General features: G+C 43.1%; 1 protein-coding gene across 4 annotated transcripts in view; it reads right to left on the minus strand.

Annotated features, from left to right (window-relative positions):
* The window catches only part of LOC140454487 (sodium/calcium exchanger 3-like), a 352,119-nt gene extending 326,550 nt beyond the window's left edge, over nucleotides 1-25,569 (minus strand). For 3 of the 4 annotated variants that reach the window (XM_072549277.1, XM_072549278.1, XM_072549275.1), the window contains exon 1: nucleotides 25,496-25,569. The gene's annotated coding sequence lies outside the window, so the exon portion shown is untranslated. The remainder of the gene's footprint in view (nucleotides 1-25,495) is intronic. The other variant, XM_072549276.1, reaches the window with a different exon arrangement.
* Nucleotides 25,570-26,305: the final 736 nt, after the last annotated feature.

The raw sequence follows: 26,305 nt of genomic DNA on the forward strand, positions 1-26,305 counted from the left end.
AGGATTTTGACTAAGCAATAGGAATGGTGATATGTATCCAAGCCAGAATGATGTGTGGCTTGCGGGGGGGAAGGGGGGGGAATCTTGCAGGTAGTGATATTCCCATGTATCTGCTGTCCTCATAGATACAAGTGGTCATGGGTTTGGAAGATGCATGTCTAAGGAGGCCCTAGTGAATTTCTGAAGTGCATCTCGTAAATGGTACACACCGCTAATTTGGGTCATTGGTGGTGGAGGGAGTGGATGTTTGTGGATGTGGTGCTAATCAAGAAGATGCTTTGTGCTGGATGATGTCAAGCTTCTGGAGTGTTATTGGAGTTGCATTCAACCAGGCAAGTGGGGAGTGTGCCACTGCACACCCGACTTGTGTATTGTAGATGGTGAACAACTCTGGGGAGACAGGGGATAGATTCTGACTTGTTCTTGTAGCTACTGCATTTATATAGCTAGTCCAGTTCAGTTTCTGGTTAAAGGTGACTCCCCAGGATGGATTCGATGATGGTACATCATTGAATGTCAAGGGACAATGGTTATGTTCACTCTAGTTGGAGATAGTCAGTGCCTGTTATTTGTGTGGTACAAATACTATATTCAAGGCTGGGATAGAATCAAGAAAGAATCATGAGTTAAGGCAGTAAATTGGAGTTGATCAGCCATCATCTCATTGAATCTGAACACCTCAGCCAGGCTCGCAGGGGTCGACTGGACCTCCCAGTCACCGCTCTTTTTAATTCCCCTTCCCACTCCCTTTCCAACATGACCATCCTTGGCCTCCTCCATTGCCACAATGAACCAAACTGCAAATTGGAGGAACAACACCTCATCTTCAGCCTGGGTAGCCCACAACCCGGAAGACTCAACATTGAGTTCGCCAATTCCAAATAACCTCCCTTCCTTTCCCCTGACCCCTTTCCCAGCCCGTCCCCCTCCTTTCCACTCTTCCCAGCCACCTACTGGATTTGTCCTTCCCATTGACCGACCCTCTACCTGTCTTTACCTATCCCCACTTCGCCACCCTGCCCCCCCACCCCCACCACTCCCTTTACCTGCAGCTCCCCTTACACGCAGCTCCAGTCTTGAAGAAGGGTTACACCTGAGACGTTGACTTCTCCACCTCCTGATGCTGCCTGGTTTGCTGTGTTCTTCTAGCCTCCTGCTTGCCCACCTTGATTTCCAGCATCTGCAATTTTTTTTGTCTCTAATGATCTAATTGAATGGCAGAGCATTCGCAATGGCCAACTTCTGCTCCTTTCTTAAGGTCGGCTGTCACGGCCAATGATAAGGCTCTGTCCCTTGCTTTGGTCAGAGTATTTTGTGAAGTGGACTGACCTGGATCAGCCTGATCAAATCCTTTCATATCAGTCAGGGGTGGCAAGGTAGGGAAGAAAAATCCATCTCCATTCCAAATTACTTATCCGAAAACAAAGTCACATTCTCAAAAATCAGACCTGAGCGATTGAGCATTCCGAGTAAAAACATACATTCTATTTTTCATTAAAGAAGAAACATTGATCAACAAAATTCTCGCACCACAGCTGCCAGGTGATGATAATTGCTTGTTAGTGCAAATATGCTGAAATTTAATTCAGATAAACAGTCCACCCTGATTGAATTCTATTTCTGTGCTTTGTGGAGGAATTTGAAGAAATCCACCTTGTCTGACTCATTCAACCCTTCCCATCCTGTACTCCAGCAAATCTATCACATATTTTCCATTCTATTTTCTGTACATGGTACTTTTGGCCTGCATGTTCCTATGAAGTCGAGGGCTGTGAATGCTGGAAAATAACTGCTGGTCAGGCACCCCAAAGCAAACAGATCTAAAGTAGGAGGCTGTTAAATGGATACAAGCCGGAGAGCGCAGCACCTAACAAGAAACATCTTTTTATCACATACAAGGTTTATTCCCAGGATGCAGCCAATCTCTGGCTCCTGACCGCTACCCTCACATCGAAACTGATTCTCTTCACATTCTTTTGAGTTATCAAATAAGCTAAGGGTCTTGTGGCATAGTGGTAGAGGGTTGTCCCTTAGATCCAAAGGACCGGGTTCAAATCAAATTAGGATATGATGAGCATGTTGGTGTATCATAACACCTCCAACCAATTTATTTAAAAATAAATAAACTATTTAACTTAAAGGGACAATGCAACAAAACCCAAATTTAAATCAAAAAATGATCCAGTCCTTTATCGAACCTTGCCCAGCATCTGTGAATCTTTAACATAACCAACAAACCATAATGGAGACAATCCACTGCATCTCATAAGTATGCCTATGTGTGTATAACTATGTATATAAGTGTGTCAGTATTTATATTGTCTGAATACTAACTCTGCCACTAAATATCTGTATGTATTAGGCATATCTATTCCCCCTGAGGAAAGACTGATTAAAAGCTGACCAGAATCTTAGAATCTGGCAGTGCATTCCAGATCCTAATGCCTCAGTGTGCAGTTTTTTTTTCATGCGTTCGCTTCTTTTATAAGAAGGAAAGTGCACATCAACACTGTCAATCAAGTTGTGGATTGCATCTCAAGGCATTGATTATATGTTAAAGTAGGCTCAATACTGCTGATTAACAACACCATGCTAGAAAGACAGAATGCAGTTTTGGCTGGTTCCACATAAACACTGAATTGGAAAAGAGTTCCAGGGAGGTGATTTATGATGAATAGCTCATGCATTTAAACTTTGTTCTCACTGAAGAACAGAAGACAGACTCCGATCTAGACTCCCCTTGTCAATATACCATTCTTACTTTCTTGCTGCACCGACATGCTCACTTTTAGTGGCTCGTGGATAGGGACTCAGATCCCTTTGGACAACTGCACTTCCCCATTTTTCATCATTTAAAGTTACTTTGCCTTTGTTTTCTTTATGCCAAAGTGAATACCGTTGCACTTATTGACATTATGTTCCATGTGTCATGTTCTAGCCCATCCACTTAGCCTGCCGAAATCCTCTTGAAACCTCCTCACAGTTTACATTCCCACACACTTTGCGGTCACAGCAAATTTGGAAATATTACAAATTAGCCTGCACATCCAAATCATTTATGTAAATTGTGAACAATTGTGGAACTAGCACTGACCTTTACAATATCCCATCAGTAATAACCTGGCAAACTAAGAATGATCTGTTTATTCCTACTCTCTGCTCTTTGTCAGTTAACCAATTCGCAATCCATATGAGTATATTCCTCCCAGCTCTTTGCACTCTGATTTTATTTACTAACTTCCTGTTTGGAACCTTAAAGAGCTGAAAATCCAAATAAATCACATCCAATGTTCTCCTTTGTCTAATCTTCAAGTAACATTCTCAAAAACTCGAAAGTTTTCAAACACAACTTCCCATTTACTTGTTGTCAAACAGTGTAGTTCCTCCTGAAAACCCACAACAATTCATTTTTATATCATCGAAGGCAGTAATCTGTTCCACAAACCCATCAGCCTTACAGGAAATAAAAAATCCACCAGAATTCAGTCATCAAAAATAAACGTGTTATGATGCATTAACTCTATACTTACCACACACGCACGTTTCAATTTTAAAACTGCTGAGGGGAAGAGCTTTAATTGACTAGTCCCTTGCTCTTCAATCACATTTCACCAATACCATAGCAGTCTTTTGTTAGATTGTCAGTCACATATGGCTCCTGGTATTTGGGGGGTGGGCTTTGGTGAGGTTCGTTATCAAGATGGGTTGAATAGGCAGGGTTTGTTTTTACTGGAGTGCAGGAGGTTGAGGAGTGACCTGATAGACATTTATGAGATTGTGAATGGCATGGATAGGATGGAAAGTATAAGGCTTTTTTTGCAGGGTGTAGGGGTCAATTACAAGGGGACAGAGCTTCAAGGTGTTGGGGGGGGTGGGGGGAGTGTGAGACAAGTTTTTCACACAATGGGTGCTGAGTACCTGAAACACACTGGAGTAAGAGGTGGGAGTGGAAGCAGACACAATAACAGCATTTTGAATGAATCCATGAATAGGAAGGAAATGGAGGGGTATAGATCCCATAGTGAAGACAGTTTTATTATGGAAGGGCAAAATGTATCAGCACAGACTTTGAGGGCTGAAGGGCCTGTTCCTGTACTGTATTGTTCTTTGTTCTTGTGTCTCTTTGTATATTATCCCAGAAACAGGACTAAACAGGAATAAGGGAACAGAGAATTTAAGGATCAGGAGGTCAAAGGGAGACATGGGAACAACATGCGGAAATGGAACATCAAATGATAATTTGTTCCTGGGAGTGACAGAAGAATAAGAAGGAATGTTGGATGGTCCATCTACCTGCACTGCACAAGGGAAGTGTGTTTCAAGTCAAGAGAAGACTTGCATTTATTCAATATTGTCATTCTATTGCACTCAGGTAAACTAGTATTTTTTTTGCAACGGTGCTGATAAACCAAACGACATTATTAGTCAACCTTACCAGCAACTTTCAAAACTAGTCTAAGATGCAATATAAAGTAGCAAATCTGACCCCCACCTTCTTTTCTTAAATAGGAACAGGTGCCTGCAAGAACTTTTTGGGAAAAAATGTCACAAATTAGGAGCAAAAACAGGCCTTAAATCTACTCTGCTGCTTCATAAGATCCTAACGGATCTTGATTACTCCACATTCCCACTATTCCAATAACCTTCCGACCACTTGTTTATCAAGAATCTAACTACTTCTGCCTTAAAATTAATTCAGGCTCTTCTACCATCACCTTTACCAGAATCAAGTTGCAAAAACTCACAACCTTCTGTGAGGGCAAATTTCTCCTTACCTCTGTCTTAAATGGGCGGTCCTTTATTTTTAACCCAATATGAGGTGTGTTGGCACCATCGATAAAGATATCAGAAAGGGCTAATCTGGAAGGGCTTAGCAAAAGGCCACAGGAGTTCAGAACAAACTCAGGCGGACCAATTTACTGATCTTCAACACAGATGAGCAAAAAGACATGAAAATGGTTTGAAGTTGTGAAAATGTGTAACCACAAATATATTAAATGGTACTCTGCGGAGGTTACAAAGTAAGGTAGAAATCAGCTGGACTAGTTGTTGAAACCAACAGCTCAATGTCTTCAGTGATAAAAGTACGGAAAGTGTTGATTTATATAGCCTTTTCTTCAGTTCTTCACCTGAAGACAAACTTGGTGGTCTTTTTGCCAAACCACAGCAAAGTACCCCAAGTTTTTACTAAAGGTAGGGTGTAAATACAGATCCCAAATTTATCTCAACTAGAACAGGGATCGAATTCCATGTTGTCAGCATTTTTCTATCCACCCACTAGCTGTCAAACCAATGAAGCTTGATGTGGAGCTGAGGGTGTGATTTAGATGTTGAAGTGAATGTTGTTTAAAGCATCAACAATGCCATAATTATTATGCTATTGATAAAACTGTGTATCAAATATTACCTTCAATGTTTGGCCTCCATATTATCAAAGGATGCTGAATTTGGAGGGGTTCCAGGGGCTAAGAGGCTGATTTCTGGATTTGAAAGGCGAAATTATGAATAAAATAATAGTTTGCAGACAAGCAATGTGTTTGCAAGCTGCACAATGAAACCTGGATGGGTGTTTGGCAAATGATCACTTGCAGCGTTTTGGAAAGATCCTGTTATAGAGCAGAGTGTTGTTGCCTTTAATCTACTATATGCAATGTCCATGGATTTGTCCAGGTAAAATTGCCTGGACCAGTACAAGTAAGTAGTATCAGAGAGGTGCTCACTGACCAGTTATAGTACCTGTCTGGCATAAGCCCTCTTTGATCCTCCTCAACACCAGTTTAGCAAAATGCCCAGAAGATGCCTTTTGGCCACACACAAATAAACAGCAGGAGCTCTCTCTTGTTGCCATGTGTGGGTTATGAGTTGTAGAGACAGCAACATTGCAGGGATGCCCTGCTAAACAGGGAATGTGGCTGGCCCTCAATAATGTAGTCAAATCCCCAAGAACTGCACATTCTCCTCACATCCTAGATATTTGACTGTCAATAGGACAGCAGTTACATGCTCATTATCTTCTTCCAGACCATTATGGTGACCCCCCTTTTGGAGTCACTTGGCATTTGGCTCCACATAGTAGCACCTTTCTTAATAGCATCTGTAAGGTGGCCTTTGTAATAGGTCTGCTCTGCCTCTAGACCTCACTTCATCCATTTTATAAACTTGGAGTATGTTGCCCTTTAAGGATGACACCAGCCCTTTAAGAGCCTTTGTAACCAGATATTTCACTCACTGATAACCATGAGCTCCCCATTGCCATGCACTTTGTAGAAATAAAGTATTTGAATAAAATGACCTCACATTATGGTTCAAGATCAGCGCATTCATCTATGGTTTAAACCGAACCACTACTCGTGGTTCTAGTGTCTCTGATGCAACCAATTTTTGCAGGTTTCTGTCAAGTTCAAGCAACATTCACTTCATAATTTTAAACATAACCCCACTCAAAGTTCTCTTATCCGTAGTTAGTCTCATGCTATTCCTGACCTGTTCCTTCAAAGAAGCTTAACGTGAGAACAGACGCAATCAGACAAGAGTCGGTTAGGCAGCCCCTCAAGTCTGCTCCACCATTTGATAAGATTAAGGCAAATCCGACTGGGGCCTTAACTCAACTTGCCTGCCTGTCCCCTATGACACGTGACTCCCTTGTTGTCTTATACAGGCCTTGAATTTATTCAATGACTCAGCCTTCACTGCTCAATTGGGAAGACACCTTAACAGACAAACACCCCTCAGAGACGAAATTCTTCCTCAACTCCATCCTCACCAGAAACCCCTGATCTAGTTCGAATTACCCTTTGGTTTATACCTTTCAAACAGTTTATCAACATCTCAATACCATGATCTATTCTTTCCAGTAACACTCAGGAAGTACTCGACACCACCCCGGGACTGGTGCCCATCAATCACTTGCAATATTCATTGACACACTGAGGCAGCAATGCATACTACCTACAAGCTGCAGTGCAATAACTCACAAAGAGTCCTCCAACAGCACCTTTCAAACCCGCATGGTCTACCACCTCAAAGGACAAATGAGGCAAATGTGTGGGAACATTCCCCTCCAAGCTGCACAGCATCCCATGTGGGAACTATATCTCTGGGTATTTTTCACTTCTTTCAGAACACTCTTCAGACTTGGAAAAATGGTAGGCCTCAGGCTTGAGGCCTGTTGATCCTGGTTCTGATGTGTGAATTATTTCTCTGTGACATGATCTTTTTTTGTCTCTCTTGGACAATCTTTGTAGAGAACATTTCTGTTTATGGACCTTGTCATTGGTCTATTTCCTTATCCAGAAGACCCTCAATCTCCTGAGTGTCTCTTAAAAGACAAAGTTAAAAATCACACAGCACCAGGTTAAAGTCCAACAAATTTATTTGGAAGTACTAGCTTTTGAACGCTGCAAAAGCTGGTGCTTCCAAATAAACCTGTTGGACTAGAACCTGGTGTTGTGTGATTTTTAACTTTGTCCACTCCAGTCCAACATCTTAAAAGTCTATCTTCCTTGCAGTAGCCTAGAGTTTCTGGATCAAGCAATCAAAATCTATTTGGAAGATATAGTCTATTTTTTTCTTCGGTATCTTGGATGCTTAGATCAGACAGGTTTTTTTTAAACATGTCCTGAGTTTGTATTAAGTTGGTCTGGCTTCCATGGAGTCATATGTAGCTCACCTCCCATGCGTTTTTGATCAGCTTGAAGGTCTTTAATCATCCATATTGTTTGACTAGTTCTGAAGTAAACCTTTTCAGATTCTCAGTTGTGTCACTAAAAGGCTGCTGCACACCAAGTACTCTCTCAGCTACTGGAACTGGTGGTCCTGCTTCATCAACCTGTTCAGCAGACTTTTATGCTCACTGGATACCTTCGGTTAAACATTTGTCAGTAAGCCCAGATGAGATGTATTAATCATTCTTGTTCTCAGTATTCGTTTTTCTGACAAACTTTGCTGAGTTTTAGCTTCTGACCTGTCAGCAATGGTGTTCAAAGCTGATAATTCTGTGCAAATGCAGATTCTACAGTGAGTCTGAATACCTGTCGTTTACTTGAACATATTAGTACAAAAGGGAAGTTTCCATGAGTGGATTAGTGAACACCAAAATAATGTAGAGTCATAAAGCACAGAAACAGACCCTTAGGTCCAATCAGGCCAAGCTGATGTAAACAAGTACCACCAGCCTGCTCCTGGCCCACATCCCTCCAAATCTTTCCTATTCATGTACTTATCCAAGTGTCTTTTTAATGTTGTAACTGTGTTCACATCTACCACTTACTCAGGAAGTTCATTTCGCACACAAACCACCCTCTTATAAAAGGTTTGCCACCTATGACTTTTTAAAATCCTTCTCTTCTCACCTTAAAAATATGCACCCTAATCTTGAAATCCCCCACAGTAGGAAAAAGACACCTACCATTATCACCATCTGTGCCCCTCATGATTTTATAAGGTCACCTCTCAACCTCCTACCCTCCAGTTAAAAAAAGTTCCAGCCTATCCAGCCTTTCTTGATACCTCAAACCTTCCATACCTGGCAACATCCTGGTAAATCTCATCTGTACTCTCTCTAGCTTAATAATATCCTTCCTATGACAGGGAGGAGGGTAGACAGGAAAGTAGATTTGGGGCTTCCATCAGAGAAGCCATAAAATCATCAAATGATGGAACAGACTAAAGGGCCCGAATGGCCTACACCTGATCCTAATTCATGTGCGGGGCACAATTTGGAAACAATCCTCTTGGTGAAAGGGGATTTGAAGTGCATAATGCTTCAGTGCTCTTAATTTTTTATCACAATGTTACACAGCATATAAATACACACCCTTAACTCCTGATCACTGCAAATCAAAGAAGACTATCACAATTATATACAGAAGATAAACCAGTAAAATGAATGTTAATACATAGATGAGTTTTCTTTACTAAAGTAACTGTATGTTTCAATTTTCAAAGTCTTTATAACTGCCTGTAAATTCAGCGATGTAGTTTGGGCGGCACGGTGGCACAGTGGTTAGCACTGCTGCCTCACAGCACCAGAGACCCGGGTTCAATTCCTGCCTCAGGCGACCCTCTGTGTGGAGTTTGCACGTTCTCCCTGTGTCTTGGGTGGGTTTCCTCCGGGTGCTCCGGTTTCCTCCCACATTCCAAAGATGTGCAGGTCAGGTGAATTGGCCATGCTAAATTGCCCGTAGTGTTAGGTAAGGGGTAGATGTAGGGGTGTGGGTGGGTTGCGCTTCGGTGGGGCGGTGTGGACTTGTTGGGCCGAAGGGCCTGTTTCCACACTGTAAATAATCTAATGTAAGTAATCTAATCTAATCTAGTTCCAGCTGACCATAGTGATTAAGGAACCTTGTTTAAAAATTAACAACAGTGGTCCTCCAGAGATGCAGATTGGACCTAGTATCTAATCATAACTTAGGACATAGTATCTTTTCCCTCAAAACACAAATTCTTATGGAAAAAAAAACTCTTTTTCAACTGGCATCAACAGGCTTTAAATTTCAGACATATAGAAAATAAATTGCCATTCTTCCCTCTCACATAAATACAGATTAGCCAGTCTGCCTTGTTTGCTTTCTGGAAAAGTTAATGTGTGAATACTGCAGTAGTCAGAGCTAACAACTAATGCCTGAAAGCTCACGTTGCATGATGGCTTTCTGACGTGAAACAAAGTAAATGTTTAAAGGTCCTCCTACGGTTGGTAGAGGTCAAAGTTGCTTGTGTTCCTTAGACATATATGATAAAGCAGACACATATCAATTTTCAAGAAACAACTATCAGAAATCTTGAATTTGACATTTTTGGATAAGTGCATAAACGATCACATAGTGCATGTGCAGTTGGTAGCTCTTTTGCCTCTGATGCATATAGTGTGGATTCAAGTCCTACTCTAGGATTCAAGCACACTATCACTCTAGTGCAGTATTAAGGGAATGCTACTGTCTGATTAACCATCTTTTGGATGAAATGGTTCTACTTGCCTTCTCAGAGCAATGGAGTTATTTTTCCCTTAGTTGACCATTTAAAAACAAATTTGAGATCTGATTGTTGGAGCTTGCCATCCACAAATTGGCTTCCATTTTTCTACAGTGACTGCAGTTTAAGTGCATTTTAATTGCTTTGGCATTCACTTTGATCACTAATGGTGTTACCTAAACATATCTTTGATTTCATTTCCAACATTCCAGGTTACAATAGGACAGACTTTACTTCCCATTATACCTGGCGTAAATATTTTAGCTCCGTCATTAGATTAGATTACTTACAGTGTGGAAACAGGCCCTTCGGCCCAACAAACCCACACCGACCTGCAACCCACCCAGACCTCTATATTTACCCCTTCACCTAACACTACAGGCAATTTAGCCTGGCCAATCCACCCTAACCTGCACATTTTTGGACTGTGGGAGGAAACCCACGCAGACACGGGGAGAATGTGCAAACTCCACACAGACAGTCACCTGAGGCGGGAACTGAACCCGGGTCTCTGGCGCTGTGAGGCAGCAGTACTAACCACTGAGCCACTGTGCCACCAACCCACTGTAATGATCTCCAGATTTTAGTTTGGAAAATAAAACATTGGATAATTTCCCTGCAGAATCCAGACTCAGCAGATTTGGCTCCTGTGGTATCCCAGCCTTGAAGAATATTGCAAAAGATGTGCAAGACCTTCAGCATCTGCCATGTCATTCATATTTCTCACAAAAGCCATAAAATCCTTCCACGATAATAGGCTGTGTGCATTGTGTTGCTGAATAGTAAGCAAACGATCCAATTGAAAGACTACTGATCACCATCTTCAATTGATCAACGCATTGTATGTTCAATTCCATGAAACACTGCACACATCCATTACTGCATCACCTCTAAGCAAGGAAGGGTGAGTGGACTATTCCTTACTCATCTTGATTCGAATTTTCATTCTGCAAATGTCAGTACTATTTGCAGAGCCAAGTAAATTTTGGCTGCCAGTATCAAAGATGGGAATATCGCCTCCCATCTTCCAGCACATCTCAGCAAAGAACCTCCACTGTGAATTAGACTCAAAGCCGAAAGGCAAGACAGGCAGTGATGCATGGGACATCAGCTTGTAAGGTGTACAACCAGATGAGGATCTGTTTCCAGGTACAGAATAATGTCCCCACTACATGGAAAGGAAGGCAAAGGGACATAACCCAGGTCCCCGTTCCTGAAGGTGGCAGGAGGTGCAACAGCATGGACTGTCCCAGTTGACAGGAAGGCTTTTACAGCAGCCTCCATTCCATTCTACTCTGTCTATTGGCTAATTTCTCATGTACAGTCTTTTCATGATCAGGATGCATCTCCCAGGTTAAATGATTATTCCAGCCCTTCCCTCCAACCCACTCTCCTCCTGATTTCTGGAACTTTGTGGGCAGGCAATGACAGCTCCCATCTTGTTGATGGCAATCCCACCAAACCGATGACCTAGAAAATGGAGTCAGGGTGTTTTGAAGTAAGAGGACACTGCAGCTGGCAGTATTTAAATTGAATCAATAAATCTAGAATGCAGTGCTAATCTTTGGAATGGTCACCGTGACAACCCTTTGAGGTACAACAAACATCCATTAAGGAAGGAAATTCGCCTATATGTGATTCCAGATTCAAGCACAGCCATATGCTTTAACCTTAACTTTAAGGAAGATATGGCACTGCTGCCTCACAACACCAGGGTCCCAGTTTCGATTCTAGCCTTGGGCAACTGTCTGTGTGGAGTTTGCACATTCTCCCCGTGTCTGCGTGGGTTTCCTCCAGGTGCTCCGGTTTCCTCCCACAGTCCAAAGATGCGCAGGTCAGGTGAATTGGCCATGCTAAATTGCCCGTAGTGTTAGGTGCATTGATCAGAGGGAAATTGGTCTGGGTGGGTTACTCTTCGGAGGGTCAGTGTGGACTTGGTGGGCCGAAAGGCCTGTTTCCACACTGCAAAGAATCTAATCTAATCTAGTCTAATCTAATATAAATGTTTTGCAAGCAGTTCAGAGAAGGTGCACTAGACTAATTTCTGCAATGGGTGGGTGGTATTATGAGGAAAGATTGCATCGGCTAGGCTTACATCCACTGGGGTTTAGAAGAGTAAGGGGTAATTTGTTTGAAACATATAGAGATCTTGGAAAAGTAGATGTGTAGAGAATGTTTATGCATGTAAGAAAATCTAGAACCATGGAACACTGTTTAAAAATAAGTGGGCAGCTATTTAAGACAGTAAAGGAGGAGGTTTTCTCTCAGAAGGTCATTTATCTTTGGAATTCTCTTCCTCAAAGGGTTGTGGAAGCAAAAACTTTCAACATTTTTAAGGTGGAGGTTGATAGATTTTTGATGACTGAGAGGCTGAAAGACTTTTGCGAAGAAATGGGAACGGGGAGTTAAGGTTTCAATAAGATCAGCCATGGGGGAGCAGGCTCATGAGGCTGAGTGGCCTACTCCCTCCTCTAACTTATATGTTCACAATTGAACTCTGAAATGGAGCAGCAAATCTCTCAGTTCAAGGACACCCACAACCAATGAAAGAATAAAGAACAAAAAAAGCTCATGTGTTAAAGATTAGATTAGATTACTTACAGTGTGGAAACAGGCCCTTCGGCCCAACAAGTCCACACCGACCCGCCAAAGCGCAACCCACCCAGACCCATTCCCTTACATTTACCCCTGCATCTAACACTACAGGTAATTTAGCATGGCCAATTCACCTGACCTGCACATCTTTGGACTGTGGGAGGAAACCGGAGCACCCGGAGGAAACCCACGCAGACACGGGGAGGATGTGCAAACTCCACACAGTCAGTCGCCTGAGGCAGGAATTGAACCCAGGTCTCAGGCGCTGTGAGGCAGCAGTGCTAACCACTGTGTCACCGTGCCGCCCACAACAGTACAGTACAGAAAGTCCAGATTTGGCCTTTTACCTGTTCAGAAATGGATCAAGCAATTTTGGGTTGTAGTCAGGGTGTGATAGTTAGTTATACAGTTGGAATTCAATAAAACATTGCCCAGGTCCTACTATTAAGCACAATGCAGTAACCCAAGATGAATATGGACATGCTCAGCTAGTAGGTCAGGAATGGGCTCAGTTATGAAGCAACCATCTTTAAATCTAATACCTACTGAGGATCTCATGTCAACATTAGCAACTTTAGGGACTATCTACATTATAACAGGGACCACATATCAAAAAGTACTGCATTGACTGCACCTGAGAGGTCCAGAGTGGTGTGCAAGGTGAAGTATTGCAACTCTCTACCAGACATTCCCTTTGACCCAAAGTTTGTGACATATCCATTTGATCCCAACAGGTAAAAGCTGTGTTCAGTCAGCCTATGGGTTTAACTATTTTCCCTCCTCAGCAGCAATGTCTCCATTCCTCTTTGGCATTTATTGTAAATAGACAAAGTCTCTTCCCTGGGGTGGGCGAGTCCAGAACTAGAGGGCATAGGTTTAGAGTGAGAGGGGAAAGATATAAAAGGGACTTAAGGGGCAACTTTTTCTTGCAGAGGGTGGTGCATGTATGGAACGAGCTGCCAGAGGAAGTGGTGGAGGCTGGTACAATTGCAACACTTAAAAGGCATCTGTATGGGTATATGAATAGGAAGGGTGTAGATGGATATGGGCCGGGTGCTGGCAAGTGGGACTAGATTGGGTTGGGATCTCTGGTTGGCATAGATGAGTTGGACCAAAGGGTCTGTTTCCATGCTGTACATCTCTTTGACTCTATGACTCTATGATTGTTAAATACTTTGGGATAAAATGAGGGTTCCAGGTGCTGGAGATCAGAGTCAAAGAGTGTGGTGCTGGAAAAGCACAGCCGGTCTTGCAGCATCCGAGGAGCAGGAGAAACGACACTACGGGCATAAGCCCGAAACGTCAACTTTCCTGCTCCTTGGATGCTGCCTGACCGACTGTGCTTTTTTCCAGCACCAGACCCTTTGGGATGTTCAGAGGGCATGAAAGATGCAATGGGGACGCAAGTTTTTCTTGTTGAGGGCAGACAAATTTTACACCTGCCCATTTTGTTCTGTCTTCATCTGGTAGGCCATTGGAAGCATTATACAATCAAGCTGCTCAATGCACTTCAGGTCTCGCCAGGTTGTCCACTTTGTTGGGAAAATGACAGAGGATGGATCTCTGTCTTGGAAGCTACTTCTCAAAATTGTCAGCTTCTCACAGGCATTTACAGGTTCATCAAGTACAGGATACCAAAACTACTGCTGGCAATATTTCGACATCCATATAACAACAGCACATTTATCTCAACAGTCTACACTTCAGCAGATAATTCTTCGGCTGATCTGGTCTCACTGAAGTCTCTGCTCTCTTTAATGTTTTTATGGGATGAGGTGCCATTAACAATAATTATTGCTCAAGCCTAACTGCCCTCCTGGAACTGCTCTTTTACACCATTATTTTCTCAATCCAGTTAAAGGTTATCCCTAATTTTTCTTTTATGTTTCTGGAGAAAGGTTACAGTACAGAAGGCAGCCATTCAATCTACTGTGCCCATGCTAGTTTTCTACAAGCAAAACACACCTAGTTCCACTCCCCCCACCTTCTCTTCAGATAATTATGTGATAATAATTTAAAGCTGGCTCCACCAAATTCTCAGGTCGTACATTACAGATCCTAACCGCTAGCTGTGTTCCATCATGTTATCATTGTTCCTTTTGCCAGTCTCCCTAAATCAGTGCTCTCCAGTTGATAACTGTCACAACACAAGAGGAGGTCCCTCGGCCTGTCATATCTCTGCATAGGAGCAATTTACCTCATGTCATTCTCCCTATAGCCCTGTGCATTCACATAACAGCTCGGTTCCCTCTTGAATGCTTCTATTGCACCTGCTTGGTCACCGTTATCGAAAGTAGCTTTTTATTCCAGATTTTATTAATCAAATTTAAATTCCACCAGCTGCCACTGTGGTATTTGAACTCATATCCCAGTACTTTAGCCTGTGCCTCTGGATTACTAATCCAGTGACATGATCACTATGACACCATCTGCCACAGCTATTCAGTTCAGGGTTCTTGACCATCACAGCAATACGAACAGTTTTTTTTTCTATTAACTCTGTAGACCCTTTATGGTTTTAAATACCTCTGTTAAATCTCCTCTCAATTTTTTTCTTCCTCAAAGAGAACAGTGCTAACTTCTCTCATCCATTCACATAACCGAACCTATCACAATGACTTCAGTTTGGTGCTTCTGAATTAGTCTGCCAATCATACACTTGAAATAAAGCAGCTGCAAAATAACTGAAAAATATTCTCATACTCCCATGCATGTGTTCATTTTCCCGAGACTTCAGTCCTTTTGACAAATGTGGCCCAATAGAGAAGGGGATGGTAGTTTTTGCAGCATATCATTTTAATATTCACAGGAACCTAGCCATTATAAAAATTGCCACACCTCTCTGATGTGCCTGTGAATTACATGACGGTGATCCATCTACATGAACCAGGAGTATTGTGTACAGTTTTGGTCTCCTTACTTGTGAAAGGATGTCCTGGCACTAGAGGAGGTGCAGAGGAGGTTCACTAGGTTGATTCCGAAATTGAGAAGGTTGGCTTATGAGGAGCGATTAAGTAGATTGGGACTATACTCAGTGGAATTTAGAAGAACGAGGGGGCATCTGATAGATACATATGGAATTATGTCGGGAATGGATGAAATTGAAGCAGGGAGATTGTGTCCACTGGTGGGTGAAGCGGCACGGTGGCACAGTGGTTAGCACTGCTGCCTCACAGCGCCAGAGACCCGGGTTCAATTCCCACCTCAGGTAACTGTCTGTGTGGAGTTTGCACGTTCTCCCCGTGTCTGCGTGGGTTTGCTCTGGTTTCCTCCCACGGTCCAAAAATGTGCACGTTAGGTGAACTGGCCATGCTCAATTGCTCGTAGTGTGAGGTGTAGGGGAATGGGTCTGGGTGGGTTGCACTTCGGAGGGTCGGTGTGGACTTGTTGGGCCGAAGGGCCTGTTTCCACACTGTGAGTAATCTAATCAGAACTAAGGGGCATAGCCTCAAAAGAAGGGACAGCAGATTTAGGACTGATTTGAGGAAGAAATTCTTCAGCTGATGGATTATGAATCAATGGAATTCCCTGCCCGTTGAAGTAGTTAAGGCTATCTCGTTGAATGTTTCTAAGAGGAAAGGCAGATTTTTGAACAGTGAAGGAACTAAGAGTTATGGTGAGCGGGTGGGTTAGTGAAGCTGAGGTCACAAAAAGATCAGCCATGATCTTATTGAAAGGTGGAGCAGGCCTGACAGGCCAGATGGCCTACACCTGCTCCTATGTTCTTATATCGACTCACACCTACAACCTCCCAAGGTTCTTATTACTGCTTCTGTCCGTACCGATGGAGCACTCAATCTGCCAGCAAACTCAGTTCCAACTGAAAAGTTTCTAGACAGTTCAATCAATATAAAGAGAAATCAATAGAACTTAATTTGCTTATTTTTGCATGAGAGTCTGTCAGGTGAATGAGGTATAAAAACTACAATGGTAATTGCCACAGGGCATCATAGTCCTGTTTTTTTGCTAAAGGCCAAAGATATTCCTTTCTGAATTTTAAATTTAAACTGGGGGACATGGTGCAATAATAAATCATTGACACTTAGCTTTGCTAAGGCATGCTTGATGGAAGATAATTCAGATGACAGAATCTCTTAACGTGCGTTTGTCCACCAGCAAAAACAGGAATTTAATTAGATTATTACATTCAGTTCTGGTCAGGACACTCCAGAAAAGATGTGACGATCCTTAAAAGAGGGCAACTGAGATTCCCAGACTATTTCCAGGATTGGAGGACTTTAGCTACAGTGTTAGGGAACTGGGGTTGGTTTCCTTGGGGCAATGGAGATTGAGGGAGAGCTGATGGAGGTTCATAAGGATATGACAGGTTTTGATAAGGTAGACAAAGAAAGTTGTTCCCATTAGCTGACCTTATGAGAACTAGGGGTGAAACATTTTGCATACTGAGTAGCAATGGCCTGGAACTCACTAACAATGAGGCTGCTGGAGCAGAGATGACGAGCGATTTGAAACACAAATTGTTTGGATTCTTAAGGGCAATGAGCTTTCAGGACTATGGAGATGGAGTGAGGGAATGGGACTGACTGGATTCCTAAAAGGAGAAGCAATGTGGACTGGATGGAACGAATTACCTCCTTTTGTGCCATAATGACTATGACACTAATGGAAGTTCAATCATGAGCATTTCTTCAGACAAGACTATGGTAATATGGAACCAACTCCCTCAAGACTGTAGATGGGAGAAGGAGGGATGTGGCATTCAGTAAATTGCCCCTACAGAGAGCTGGTGCAGACACAACAGACTGAACCGCCTCCTTCAAAGCTGCAACAATTTTGTGATTCTCTGTTGAAGACCAACTATTGTTTCTAAGATTAGTGGTGCTGGAAGAGCACAGCAGTTCAGGCAGCATCCAACGAGCAGCGAAATCAACGTTTCGGGCAAAAGCCCTTCATCAGGAATAAAGGCAGTGAGCCTGAAGCATGGAGAGATAAGCTAGAGGAGGGTGGGGGTGGGGAGAGAGTAGCATAGAGTACAATGGGTGAGTGGGGGAGGAGATGAAGGTGATAGGTCAAGGAGGAGAGGGTGGAGTGGATAGGTGGAAAAGAAGACAGGCAGGTCAGACAAGTTAAGGAGACAGTAACTGAGCTGGAAGTTTGAAACTAGGATGAGGTGGGGGAAGGGGAAATGAGGAAGCTGTTGAAGTCCACATTGATGCCCTGGGGTTGAAGTGTTCCGAGGTGGAAGATGAGGCGTTCTTCCTCCAGGTGTCTGGTGGTGAGGGAGCGGCGGTGAAGGAGACCCAGGACCTCCATGTCCTCGGCAGAGTGGGAGGGGGAGTTGAAATGTTGGGCCACGGGGCGGTTTGGTTGATTGGTGCAGGTGTCTCGGAGATGTTCCCTAAAGCGCTCTGCTAGGAGGCGCCCAGTCTCCCCAATGTAGAGGAGACCACATCGGGAGCAACGGATACAATAAATGATATTGGTGGATGTGCAGGTGAAACTTTGATGGATGTGGAAGGCTCCTTTAGGGCCTTGGATAGAGGTGAGGGAGGAGGTGTGGGCACAGGTTTTACAGTTCCTGCGGTGGCAGGGGAAAGTGCCAGAATGGGAGGTGGAGGAGCCTTCCACATCCATCAAAGTTTCACCTGCACATCCACCAATATCATTTATTGTATCCGTTGCTCCCGATGTGGTCTCCTCTACATTGGGGAGACTGGGCGCCTCCTAGCAGAGCGCTTTAGGGAACATCTCCGAGACACCCGCACCAATCAACCAAACCGCCCCGTGGCCCAACATTTCAACTCCCCTTCCCACTCTGCCGAGGACATGGAGGTCCTGGGCCTCCTTCACCACCGCTCCCTCACCACCAGACGCCTGGAGGAAGAACGCCTCATCTTCCGCCTCGGAACACTTCAACCCCAGGGCATCAATGTGGACTTCAACAGCTTCCTCATTTCCCCTTCCCCCACCTCATCCTAGTTTCAAACTTCCAGCTCAGTTACTGTCTCCTTAACTTGTCCGACCTGCCTATCTTCTTTTCCACCTATCCACTCCACCCTCTCCTCCTTGACCTATCACCTTCATCTCCTCCCCCACTCACCCATTGTACTCTATGCTACTCTCTCCCCACCCCCACCCTCCTCTAGCTTATCTCTCCATGCTTCAGGCTCACTGCCTTTATTCCTGATGAAGGGCTTTTGCCCGAAACGTTGATTTCGCTGCTCGTTGGATGCTGCCTGAACTGCTGTGCTCTTCCAGCACCACTAATCCAGTATTTGATTTTCAGCATCTGCAGTCATTGTTTTTACCTTATTGTTTCTAAGACCCAAGTTGATAGTTTGATAAGAGTGTTGAGGGCTATAAAGCAAAGGTGGGAAAATGGAATTGAGCTATCAATCAATCATGATCTCACAGAATGAAGGAACAGACTGGAGGGAATGTGTGAATGACATCCTTCTGTTTATACTTTCAATTGTTTTAGAGCTTTCTTTTATTTATAATGGATATCTTCTGACTTGTTTGTAGGTTATTTCTTGCCCACGTTTCATAGATTTGTGTTCTCCATTCATGAGAAATGTGAGGGATAGAAGCAGGTGTAGGCCATTTATCCCTTCAAGCCCACTCTGTCTTTCAATAAAATCATGGCTGATCTTCTACTTCAACCCACCTTCTCTCACTGTCCTCTCATCCTTAGTTTTTTTTCAATACCCAAAATGTCTGCTGATCTCTGTCTTGGGTATACTCAACAATTGCACACCCACAGCTTTCCAACCATTTAAAAATAGTCTGCTTTTCTGATCAAAATTCATAACATCGCAATTTTCCCCTCATTATATTCAATGTACTACATTCTTGCCCAGGTCCATCATCTGCTTCATCCACCATCTACAAAAAACCCACCGGTTCCCACAGCTACCTGGACTACACCTCCTCCCACCCTACCTCCTGTAAAAATGCCATCCCTTATTCCAAATTCCTCCGCCTCTGCCGCATCTGTTCCCAGGATGATGAATTTCACCTTAGAAAATCCCAGATGTCCTCCTTCTTCTAAGATTGCAATTTCCCTTCCCTCGTGGTCGACGATGCCCTCCAGTGCATCTCCTCAACTTCCTGTACCTCCGCCATGAACCCCACCTCTCCCAACGCAACAAGGACAGAGCCTCCCTGGTCCTCACCTTCCACCCCTCCAACCTCCACATTCATCGCATCATCCTCCACCACTTCTACCCAGTATCTGCAGGTCCATCATCTGTCCACATCACTATGGTACCTCTCAGTGTCTTCAGCAAACTTATTTCCCCACCTAACTTTGTATCATCTGCGTAATACATTACGCTTGGTTCCCTCATCCAATGAATCAGAAAGAGCCCTATTCCTAGCAATGCCTACTGGAATGTGTCCTTTTTCATTAGCTAAAGGATAATAGTCAACTCATCTGTATTATATATTAATTCCTTTAACTAACTCCTGTCTTAGTATTAGCTAGATTTTCTGCAATTTTTGAAGCTGTCATCCAAGGCCACAAAAAGGTTATGACAAAACATAAAAAATATTCTGCCCATCCTTTTACAATTGTACTTTACCCCTTATAAAATATCATACAATTTCCCCAAATCGTTCCACAATTGTATCAGGACTCCCCCTTCTTCAGTTCTCTGACTGGAGGCAGATGCAGTCCACAGTATGGCAGCCTTCCCAATGGGTAGGGAAAGAGTCACGTCCCTAATCCAATTGGAAAAGGGGAAAATAGAACCAAATGTTGTTTGTACCAATCAGATCCACACTGACCATCCAGTTGATTCAATCAACCTCCCCTCCAACCAATGAGCTGAAACTGTTCTGGCAACATACACTTTCAATTGCACATTGTAGCCTGGAAAATATCAGGTATTATGATTCCAGCTGATGTTATTATTGGATAGGTAAGGTACCCACAATGATCTCTGGTTTGATCAATCATATTTTTTACAAATTCACCAAAGTGCTCTTTCACTGAACCACAAGCATGCAATGATGCAGATCTGATTTAAATAATAAAATGCAGAAGTAGAGAAGGTAAAATAGAATAAATCAAGCTATTCACATATAAAACAATTTGAAATATTTCAAAACACAGTAAAAATACAATTCCAACTTCGCATTACAGTACTCAAACATCAAAAAGAGTTTGCTTCTTTCCAACAGCTATAGTTTTAATAATTCCTTTCAATCTCTCGTCCTGAAATTTTGATAGTCTCTTCCATGAATAGTCACAGAATTGAGTTTAGATTTTCTCGGCTTCCAGTAACCCCTTCAGGCTTCTAAACAAATACTTCTGGTCTGAAACTTTCAAGCAAAAACACTTACACTGAGGTAACCTATTTTCTAACTTGTATGAACGAACTCCTTTCTCAAGGAGAACCATGCATCCAACTTCAAGCAGAATTTCTACAAATTGAAAACAAAAGCTGTGAGGTTTGTTTAAAATCCCCACCTAAGACAAACTGACCTGACAGACTTCACAGTCAGTCTACTCGGCAAACTGTACTAGTTTGATGATTCCATCAGTTTCCCAGCCTCCTGATTTCTGCCTCTACTGTTGAGTATTAGGTAAATGACAGAGACTTGCAGAATCTTGGAATTGCTTCATGATCAACATGCAAGGTGGCCTTAACTCCTTTGACAGTTCCTTGACCTTCATGAAAAGCTTCCCGGTATTTAATTAGGACTTCACTCAGGCGGCCATTTTCCAAATGAAAAATATTGAGTAAATCAAGGTGAATCTTTCTCAATTTCACCCTGTCAGGCTTAGGCCGGGGCCTTTTATGGCAATCAGTGGTAACTGAACCAGCTGCTTCTCATATGAGACCAGAACCAAAGTTGTACTCTTCATCTGTAAAGGGTCTTCAGCATAGGCTCTCAGTTTAGCCAAGGTCTTACACAAATGTAAGGATTGGAGCCCAGAGCGAATGTTGTCAAAGATTAGTTCTGCAAATGCCGATACCGCAAAGCCAATTGAACCATTTAACCCAACGTTTATTTTGATTGGTTCTAATTTGGATGTTGCTAAGCAATTTTGACTATTCCAAGCCAGATGTAGGTTGGCTTTCCAGGGAATGCACTCTCCTGGATATCAGCCTATATATTCTCTTATTCAATTCAGGGCTAGTGGGCGTCTTTTGCTGTCTCAAGGCCACATACCAGCAGAAGCTATAGTAGCTTGATGGCCTGTATCCTGAAGAAAATGTCAACCATTTGGCTGAGGCTTAGCTTTGTTTTGGGGTTTTGCTGTGGGCTGACCTAGAGTCCTTCAGTTCAAGCTATGTCCTGAGTGTTGCAATTGGCTTCACTGAAGTGGTGTCCCCCAAGTTCAATCGGCCTGGTGAAGGTGTCCACTCCCAACATAACATCCTGTAACTTATATTCTCCACTTGCTGCATTTTCTAATAATAAAGCCAGTTGAAGTGTCTGTTTAAAGTTGAGTTGGACTTCAGCTAGTAGAAGCTTTTGCATGGTTACATCAGTAATCCCACACACCAAAAACAGCTTCTCAGCATCTCATTAATGGTTAAACAAAAGTCACATGCCTCTGCCAGTTGTCTTAAGTCCCAACACGGACTCTCCTAACTCTCAAACTGCCAAGTAAAACTGATAGGGCCTCAGGATTAGAGAAGGCTTGGAATCGTACATTCCTTAACTAAATCCATCAACTCTTGAAAGGTCTTAGTATCTGTTGCCTCAGGAAACGTTGGCTCCTAGCAACCAGAAAGGCTGCAGGCCCACTCGTTGCTTTTCATCTGCCCCAATGTCAGGTGCCCGGAAAAAATAACACATTCTTTCCACCTATTGAGCCCCTAGTCTTCAACAGCAGGATTGAACGAATCAAGCTTCCCAAATAACAGCATGATGCCAGAAATGTTTACCCCAATTCAAAGACAACTGTTACAAGTGAGCTTCTTCAGGAATGCATTTTTTTTTCCTCTTGTCGCCACTGAAATAACTCCACAGAGGCCGGTATCCCATTACCAAATCAACCTTTATTTACTTGATACTGGTTTGGCTTCCCTCAGAGCCAACGCTCCGAGTGGAGAGAACCTCTGACATTCCTTTTTTTAAATATTTTATTAAACAATTCACAGTTTACAAAACAATTAACATTTACAGCTGTATACAGAGAGACAGCAATTTTACAAGGGAGGGGAATGACAAAGCTTAGCCCCAAACCCTGACATTCAACCGGTTTTCAGGGAAATGAGGACAAGACACTCCTGTTTATATCTGTCAGCCAGGGCTCCCAGATTAGCAGCCCCAATCAGGGAACTCATATTCTATGAGGTCCACCTGGCTGACCTCGTTACAATCACTACTGGCAGTATGCAGGGTTAGATTTGCAACACTTTACATAAAAAGTTAACAGTGCACTTGTTAGCTCAGTTAGCTACATGTGGTCAGAATAATACGAATACTGTAGATTTTTATTCCTGTTCTTGCTGAGGTAGACTGAGGACCTGCCTCCTCATCTTACCCTGAGAGGGAAAGTAAATGGTTACACCCCCACTGCAAAAACCCACTCAGAGTGAAGCATCAGCAGACAACAAGCAAGTGACCTGGCTTCGGGTATAGCAGACATGAATGAAGATATAGAAAGTTCAGGAATGATTTGGTCAAGGTGTCCAAAAGGATTTAGTAGGGTCAAGGGAAAAGCTACTGGCTTCAGTAGGTGAGTCAAAACTCAGGAGTATGAGCTTAACATTAACAAGATTGTTCAGCAGTGATGTTAAGAGGTACTTCTTCACACGAAAGCTAGTAGAAATCCAGAACGCTCTCCCTGCTAATCAAAGCTGGAAGGCAATACCAAAATTGAATCTGATGGATTTTTATTAGATAAACATTGTGAGAAATGGAAACAAGTTCAGTTTAAGCTGAGCACCAGATCTGCTATGGTCTAATGGAATGGAACATTGGATGGGCTGAATGAAATCCTCCCATTCCTAAGTTCCACATAATAACAATTTTGAACAGCCCTATTATCTTCTATTACTGCCCTTGGAAACTTGGTCCAAACATTCATTTTTTTATGTTGTATGAGCTTAGTATGATTGGAATTGGTATGTAGTTAATACCTTAACATCTATTTAATATGTTAAACAATTAGTAAAGCCTACTTCAAACTGACTGCATGACTGATTTTTCCAGTTGCAAAAAACCCCTTTTGAATCCAGAGGAAGCACAATAAAGGGGCAATGTTGGCAAATGGAAGGTAGAGTCTGACAGATATAACCAGAGACTTCAAAACATGGTCTATCATGACAGAACCCACAATGCAGTGACTGATAATAGTGCACATAACAGCTAAGTATGTTACAAAACACTGAGAACAGATCATTGTGATACATAGAATATCAATCAAGCAGATGTGTTTGGTGAATAGAACAGGAGATTACAAGAAATAGGCACAATTCCCAAAGTACAGCAGAGGACTTCATACAAAATATTAAAACTACACATTAAATTTATTGTCAGAAATGCAGTCATGCACAAAAAATATTTTTAAATCAAAAAAGGAACGTTTCCATAAAACAATTCTAAGAATTCATTTAAAATCTGTTTGCAAAAACCCCAGAGACTGGAGAAATGGAAGTCAATTTACCTAAAGGTCATCTCTCTAAGTCAGAAATAGAGAAGAATACTTCCCCCCAACTGCCTGCCCCAAACACACCTGTCCCCCACCCCCCGACACACACACACACACACAGTCACGTATTGGAAGCAAATGCAGTTAGAATTTTAAAAGGAAATTGGATACATTAGGAAAGTGCAATGTTACGGGCAAAAAGTAAGGGAGTTGGACCAGTTAGACGCCACTTCGAACAAGCTGTCACAGATATGAAGGGTGAACAATGTCCCTTTTTGAAGAAACCCTATTGTTTTGAAACCTTCTCTGCTTTGCATCTCTGGGTTTAAGAATGAATCTAGTTGAACACTGGAAATTACAGATTGAAAAACAATTTAACTTTCATAATCTCGAGGAGCTGTTTAAAGCTGTGGGAAGGTTTACACATCCGATCCAGGAGGCTGTCAGTGTGAAAGGTGTTAAGAGCAACAGAGGGAACAGAGTATCAGCACTGGTCAACCTTGTGCTCCTGATCATTGCTGACAAATACAGCCCCACTGAGTACTCTGAGGGCAATGAAAGGTAGCGAGGGAAAGGCACTAATTTGCAAGGGGATGAGGGCAAAGGATAAGTGATACTTAAAAATCTTCACTGTAGAATATAGGCTACCAGCATTAAATACAAATAAAAGCAAGTCAGGAGTAAAATACTCAGATTTAATCGATGAAGAGATCAGTTTAAATAAACACGTGTTGGTATCTATAAACAGGGGACTTGTCTTTCTTCAGTTTTACTCTCCCTGTGACAACATTAGAGAAAATTGCAATCTGAACAGGGATCGCCAGTGAGGATCTGTCAGACTAGTGAGCGAGCAATTGGGCAACAAAGGGAGACAGAGACTGGCACTGCCCAGCACTCTACCCTGAAACCAGTTGCATCAATATCAGAACATAACCCAACTTCTCAACACATTAACCAAGAACTGCCAGAAGAAGGTAAAGGGAGAGACTGAAGGAACGAGAAAGACAAGCAAAGAGAAAGACATGAAGACAAATACACTGATTGATGGGGGGGAAAAAGAGACGGCGGGGAGAAGAGGGACCACAGAGACGGAGGGGAACAGAGCTTGAGGAGGCAGGAGGGAACTGAGTGAGAGGGGAGGGCAGAGGAACACACACAGACAAATAGACAGGAGGAGGTGATGGGGGTTCGATGGGGGAGAGAGATGAAAACACTGATGGATAGACAAGAGAGAGAAAAAGACAGAACCCTGTGGTCTTCATCGGGTTGCGAGGTCGGGCTGAGACTGGAATGACAGAGGGAAGGGGAGAGTGAGGGGTGGAGGGGAGAGGCTCTCCCAGGAACCCGCTCTCTTACCTGCCTGCAGCTTCTCCTGTACAAACCCTGGAGCAGCGCGGCTGCTTCCTCCGCTTCAGTCGGGAACGCGGGAACGCTCGGGCGCGGTCACGCGGCGGGTCGCGCGCGCCGCCGGGACGATGGCTGCGGGGGCGCGCGTAACATCTTGACAGGAGTCCCTTTCCCCTCCCCACACACACACACACACACACACACACAGAGCCACAGGCAACACCTTGAGCCCCCCCACCCCACCCCCTCCTGCCTCAGGATTGAGAGGATAAAGAAGGTGAGAGGGAGGACAGCGTGAGAGGGGATTAACTTTTAAAACAGGAATTCGAAATCCCAGTTATTAACTGAAAAACGTTGACAGGTAGATTTTATATTTCCAACTTACTGTCCAAGAGTTAAAGCAACCAAGTACTAACAACACTTTATTTCATACTCACACTCCTTCCTCTGTCTGTACCTGGGCCTGTTTGAGATGTTTGAAATAGTTGATGCCTTCAATGAATGCTTCTTCTGCTATTTGGATGGCCTTGAGCAAAAGATGCTTATGTTGGTAGGAATGTCCATTTTTCAAAAAAGACCTTTTTCCTTTGTGCTTGCTGTGACAAAGCTCTGAGTAGAGACCTGGTTTTCGAATTCTTATGACAGGCCTATGGACAATATGACCCATCCAATGTAGCTGAATGACAAAAAATCAGTGCCACAATGCTGGGAACGTTGGCCTGGGAGGGAACACTGACATTGGAGTGCCAATATGAATTTGCAGGATTTCGTGGAAGCTTCTCTGTTGACACTTCTCTAGGGATTTAAGTTATCTTCTGT

This window comes from Chiloscyllium punctatum, chromosome 29, assembly GCF_047496795.1.
Source record: "Chiloscyllium punctatum isolate Juve2018m chromosome 29, sChiPun1.3, whole genome shotgun sequence".
In the NCBI taxonomy this organism is placed as follows: domain Eukaryota; kingdom Metazoa; phylum Chordata; class Chondrichthyes; order Orectolobiformes; family Hemiscylliidae; genus Chiloscyllium; species Chiloscyllium punctatum.